The sequence below is a fragment of the Heteronotia binoei genome, chromosome 4, assembly GCF_032191835.1.
Source record: "Heteronotia binoei isolate CCM8104 ecotype False Entrance Well chromosome 4, APGP_CSIRO_Hbin_v1, whole genome shotgun sequence".
Taxonomy (NCBI): Eukaryota; Metazoa; Chordata; class Lepidosauria; order Squamata; family Gekkonidae; genus Heteronotia; species Heteronotia binoei.
In genome coordinates, this window is record NC_083226.1 from 14,111,922 (window position 1) to 14,117,331 (window position 5,410).

General features: G+C 49.0%; 1 non-coding gene across 1 annotated transcript; it reads left to right on the forward strand.

The window, feature by feature from the left end:
* Nucleotides 1-682: 682 nt before the first annotated feature.
* TRNAA-AGC (transfer RNA alanine (anticodon AGC)) lies at nucleotides 683-749 on the forward strand. Its single transcript has one exon. It is a non-coding gene; the product is annotated as a tRNA-Ala (tRNA).
* Nucleotides 750-5,410: the final 4,661 nt, after the last annotated feature.

The window sequence follows — 5,410 nt, forward strand, 5'->3', positions numbered from 1 at the left end:
CATTTGCCTTTTTAGCCACTGCATCACACTGAGGAGCCTCAGCAGGGCATAATGCCATAAAGTCTACTCTCCAAAGCTGCTACTTCTTACAGAGGAATTGATCTGGAAGAGGAGTGACGGAGCATGCAGAGATCCCAGATTCAATCCCCAGCATCTTGAGCCGAAAGATCTGGCAGCAGGCGATGTGAAAGACCTCAGCCTTGATGGGGGAAATTTTCTGTTTGAAATTCGATTTGTTTATGAACATATGAAGCTGCCTTCTACTGAATCAGACCCTGGGTCCATCAAAGGAGGGACGGTGGCTCAGTGGTAGAGCATCTGCTTGGGAAGCAGAAGGTCCCAGGTTCAATCCCTGGCATCTCCAAAAAAGGGTCCAGGCAAATAGGTGTGAAAAACCTCCGCTTGAGACCCTGGAGAGCCGCTGCCAGTCTGAGAAGACAATACTGACTTTGATGGACCAAGGGTCTGATTCAGTAGAAGGCAGCTTCATATGTTCATATGTTCAAAGTCAGTATTGTCTTCTCAGACTGGCAGCAGCTCTCCAGGGTCTCAAGCTGAGTTTTTTCACACCTATTTGCCTGGACCCTTTTTTGGAGATGCCAGGGATTGAACCTGGGACCTTCGGCTTCCCAAGCAGATGCTTTACCACTCAGCCACCGTCTCTCCCTAAATGGGGACGGACGGTGGCTCAGTGGTAGAGCATCTGCTTAGCAAGCAGAAGCTCCCAGGTTCAATCCCTGGCATCTCCAACTCAAAAGGGTCCAGGCAAATAGGTGTGAAAAACCTCAGCTTGAGACCCTGGAGAGCCGCTGCCAGTCTGAGTAGACAATGCTGACTTTGATGGACCGAGGGTCTGATTCAGTATAAGGCAGCTTCATATGTTCAATTATCTCAAACAGCTTGACGGATCACTGGATCAAATAATCTTTGAGAGGCATTTAATGTGAACCGTATTTATTACCACCAGGGAATGGGGTACTGGGATGTAAAACAACAAACACTAAGAAGCACTTGTTAACACAAAGAAAACCTGGCTAAGAGTGAAGACTGAGAGAGGTTCCTGTTTCTTCTTGACCTTAAGGCTGCTTAGACAAAGGAGTCACCGGACTAACTGAGCAAACAAACAAAGTTTTCTCACTTCTAGATCTTGATTGACAGCAGTCAGGATCTTCTTCTTAGGTCATGCAGACAATAGGGAATCAGGCAGAGTGTTAACCCTGTAATAACTGGAACTTAAGAACATCGCAAAGGACATGCAGAACAGATACATAATTCCAACAAGCCCGAGACCCTGGAGAGCCGCTGCCAGTCTGAGCAGGCGATACTGCCCTAGATAGACCAAGGGTCTGATTCAGCATGAGGCAGCTTCATATGTGTTCATAGCAGGGCTGCCAGGTCAATCAGATCAGCGGGTAGGGGATGGGGCTTACTTTTCCGGGATCAAGGCAGTAGAAGCAGGGAATAAACATGACTTATTTACATCACCAGCAAGTGATGTCAGCACATCAGTGACCTGGGGGAGAGGCACTCTGGTTTTGCGCAAAACTCTATGGTATGAGGCGAATTCTGTCATAGAGTTTCCCCCCAAAACCAGAGCTTAACCCCTGACATCACCAGCATGCCTACAGCACTTCCTGGTAACATAGGCACATTGTGGGATCTGAAGTGTGGCACTCAAACCACTATGCCAGGGTGTAAGCAATAGCTCTTCTTTTTCGGTACCTAAACAGTTCCCTCCTTGTCTCTTCAGGTACAATGATGGCAGTCAAGCATACTGGTGAAGGTTGAAAACATTTTTTTAAAGACAAGAGGTACGCATCATTGGGTTTGTGAAAGCGGCATTTCCCCCTCAGGCAGCAGGCTTCTCTGCACTTGAAATGGAGGCTTGTGCCCGTGAAGCTGTTGTCTCGTACAGATTACAGTGGATTTGTTTTAATATATGTCTGCAGCGTGGGTGTGTGGGGCAGGGGCCATCTCTAAAATAACGGTCGCGGCTGAAAAACAAATTCCAGTCATCCTTTTTGCAGTCCTGCTTTACCTCAGAGGTGCTCCTTTGAGAGCCACCTGCTTAAATTACTCTGCAATTTTTTTTTTTTAAAGAAACAACCTGACTGTTACAGCAAATTCTTCCTTCAGAAAGGGAGATATAAAACAAACCTGCTATCCATTAACAGAAAAAATAAATCAACGCAAATGCAAATGGACCTCAGGCCTCTTCTTCATCTCGCCCCCCCCTCTCTTTTTTTTACCATTTAGGTAATTGCTTTACAGTGTTAAGTTGACGCATATTTGTGATGTTTTCCAGGCAACCCTGAGACAGAGAGCCATATTTGTCTTCGGAGACAGCTTCCAGAGCCACTCTTTCCCATGGCTCTCAAGAAGAAAAGTAAAAGATTAATATACGTGACTGCTGGGCTGGCCCTAGACTATCTGGCACCCTAGGCGAGGCTAACTTCTGGCACCCTTCCCCCCCACAGTGGCAGCCCAATCCCTACATTCTATTTTATGGGACCACAGGAGAGAAAGGAGCCCTTCCTTCCTTCCTCCCTCCCTCCATCCCTTCCTCCCTCTCTCTCTCCCTCCCTTTCTTTCGTTCTTCCTTCCTCTCTCTCTCCCTCCCTCTCTCCCTCCCTTTCTTTCTTCCTTCCTCTCTCCCTCCCTCCCTTCCTTCCTCCCTTCCTCCCTCCCTCCCTCCCTTCCTTCCTTCCTTCCTTCCTCCCTCCCTTGCTTCCTTCCTCCCTCCCTCCCTCCTTTCCTCCCTCCCTCCCTTCCTTCCTCCCTCCCTCGCTTCCTCCCTCCCTCCCTCCCATCCTTCCTTCCTTCCTTCCTCCCTCCCTTTCTTTCTCCCTCCCTCCCTTCCTCCCTTCCTTCCTCCCTCCCTCCCTTTCTTTCTCCCTCCCTCCCTCCCTTCCTTCCTTCCTTCCTTCCTTCCTTCCTTCCTTCCTTCCTTCCTTCCTTCCTTCCTTCCTTCCTTCCTTCCTTCCTTCCTTCCTTCCTTCCCTTCCCTTCCCTTCCCTTCCCTTCCCTTCCCTTCCCTTCCTTCCTTCCTTCTCCATCTTTCTCCCTAAGAGGGATTTGAAGCAGTTTGCATTATTTTGCCTCTCCTCCATTTTGTCAGGGTCACCAACCTCCAGGTGGGTGGCTGGAGATCTCCTGGGATTACAACTGATCTCCAGGCTACAGAGGTCAGTTCCTCTGAAGAAAACAGCTGCTTAGGACAGTGGACTCCATGGCATCATGTGCTGCTGAGGTTCCTCCCCAGACACCACCACCCTGATCTCCAGGAATCCCTCAACCCAAAGCTTACAAACTGACATTTTGGTTTAGTGGTTAAGTGTGTGGACTCTTATATGGGAGAACCGGGTTCGATTCCCCACTCCTCCACTTGCACCTGCTTGAATGGCCTTGGGTCAGCCATAGCTCTGGCAGAGGTTGTCCTTGAAAGGGCAGCTGCTGTGAGAGCCCTCTCAGCCCCGCCCACCTCACAGGGTGTCTGTTGTGGGGGAAGGAGATAAAGGAGATTGTAAGCTGCTCTGAGTCTCTGATTCAGAGAGAAAAGCAGGGTATAAATCTGCAGTCGTCTTCTTCTCCTCCTCCTCTGCCCCCCCTACTGTGGTGCATTTTTATTCAATAGTTATTTGCTGTTCTTTTCCCCAAAAAAATGTTACTGGCCAATCCAGGGCTTTTTTTGAGCAGGAACGCAGTTCTGGCTGGCTTGGAATCAGTGGGTGTGGCCTAATATGCAAATGATACCTTGCTGGGCTTTTTTACAAAAAAAACCCCTGTGTGAACCAATGGTGACATTAGGAGTGTGACCTAATATGCAAATGAGTTCCTGCTGGGCTTTTTCTACCAGTCTCTAGGATCCTTGGCCAGTCTCTGGGACCCTTGGTTCTTTGGACTATAGCCTTTATCTGGAAAAAGCAGTTGCTTTTAGTGCTAGATCCCAATATTTATTTCAGTGTTGAAGTAGCCCAAGTATAGAAATACAAAAAGACAGAGTGAAATTATTAAAAAGTGTCTCCTGAGGCTAGTACATGCCCGTCTACCAGAGCCATTTTCTCAGTGAATGGGAAAAAACTGCATCAACAGTCTTCTCTCACAGTGTGTGCATCTATGTGGCTACAAGAGCCTTAGGAAAGGAACAATTATTCCTTTTAAAGTCTCTTGGGCTGAGAACAGATGGGCATTCTAGGGTGGCTGGGAGGCAGCCGAAAGCAAGACATCTGAAAAGGAGCCATCCCAGAGCCTCCGCACGGTCCCCAGCAAGGCGGCCCCATCCCTTCTGTGAGGCGGCTGGGCACCTCCACATGGGGAGGCGCCTCAGAAGTCACCGCTACGTTTCCCCCCCCTAATGGGTTGTGCGCTCCTGTGCACAAGCGCTCCCACCGGGCTGCAAAGCAAAAAAAAAAAAAAGCCGGAAGCGGCTCGGGGCAGCTTGGCGTTTCCACACTGCCAAGTCACCTCTTGTGCTCTTCCCCTTCTGGACACTGTTGAGACGCCTGGAGGCCGGCCCAAAAATGTGCAACCACTTCCAAAGTGGTAGCTTTTTGAGCTGGGTGGAGCTGTCTGGAGGACGGGGTGAGTGCTTGATGGGGACGGGCGGCAGATGTTGCCGTCTGCAGGGATTTTTTGGGCCGACTTTAGAGGCGCATCTGAGTCGGCCCAGAGTGCCAGTCTGTAATCATCCTTTAAGTATCTTGTGAGTCAATAGCCATTTCCAAAGTGGTTTGGCCTAATGGCTAAGAGACTATGCTGCGAATTGTATACATTATGGTTGTCAACCAGCCTGTATATGGAAGATGGCCTTGCCAGCAACAACGTGAGGTAGCCAGCAATGCAGTGATGCCACTTCTGGCATGACCCAGAAGTGATGTCAGTGGATTACTGGTGACTCTCTAGCATTTGCACAGACCTCTATGGATGCCACCGATTTTTCTCCTATTTTCCCAACCATTTCCCCAACCAAAGTGGTGGGGGGAAGAACTGGTGAGGGGGGACAAGAAGTCTCTTGGCAAAATGTTAGACCCAGCAAGGAGAGTTACCAGCCTCCCGCTGGGGGGAATTCACTTCTCTTCTCCCTGGCCACCTTCCCCACCCTCTGACAATCTGCTGTCTGGCAGGGGGGATAACATCTTTAGCAGTGAAAGAAAATAGTCTGTTCTTTTATACCTTTGCAGTTCCCCAGGACTTCTCTTCTTCTTCCTCCTCCCTCTCCTCCTCTCCCTCCTCTGAGTTCTCAAAACTGGACCAGGTTTGTTGTTTCTCTGCATTGAGGTCTGTTCCCTGAATAAGACTGATCTGAAAAGGATAAGTATCTGGACTTCGTTGTAGAACTGGGACACGTTACAAGTATTCATGGACTTTTGATCGTCTTGGTATCATTTGAACCTATGTTTATATCTTGATA